This window comes from Nannospalax galili, unplaced genomic scaffold (assembly GCF_000622305.1).
Source record: "Nannospalax galili isolate Female #2095 unplaced genomic scaffold, S.galili_v1.0 scaffold734, whole genome shotgun sequence".
In the NCBI taxonomy this organism is placed as follows: Eukaryota; Metazoa; Chordata; class Mammalia; order Rodentia; family Spalacidae; genus Nannospalax; species Nannospalax galili.
Window position 1 is genome coordinate 686871 of NW_008337073.1, and position 694 is coordinate 687564.

Consider the following 694-nt stretch of genomic DNA (forward strand, 5'->3'; position numbering starts at 1 on the left):
AATAAACTGTTATTTTAACCCTTTCATGGTTATTTACTTTCCAATTAGTTAAGTGTATGTACAATATTGAGAGTACCAGTTTAAATAAAATCACTATTGAGGGACACACAGACAATGAAGGCAAACAGCACCTTCATTTCATGAACACAGTGTCATCATTAATTCCATAGTAATAGTTTGATTTAGTCTCAAGGAAGACTGGTAATCCGGAGTGTGTTATATGTTAAGTAAAGGCAGTAAATGAGCTGGGTGGCTGGGTGTGGTGGTGCGCACCTTTCATCCCAGCACTGGAGAGGCTCAGGGCAAGATCTCTTTTGAGTTTGAGGCCAGCCTGGTCCACATAGTCTAGCCAGGGTGGTTACATAGCAAGACTCTGTCTAAAAAAGAAAAAAAGGCAGTAAATGAGGGAAGAGGTGCCTCTGAGAGATTCCTAATGCCATTCTCTAAGTTTAATGGCTACACATGCTTACTGGGAACAAATGAAGACCCAACTACACAATGATTAGAAGTAAAACACAGGAATAGACTGAAATAAAATCTAAAGCTCAATCCATAAATACCACATGAGAAATGTTGCGTAGAAATCTTAAAATTTATGCTATCTGAAAATCATTTATTACAACAACAAAACTAGAGGTTTATTACTTTATTATTGAATTATATTGTAAATTCTACATCTACGATTTGATAAGAA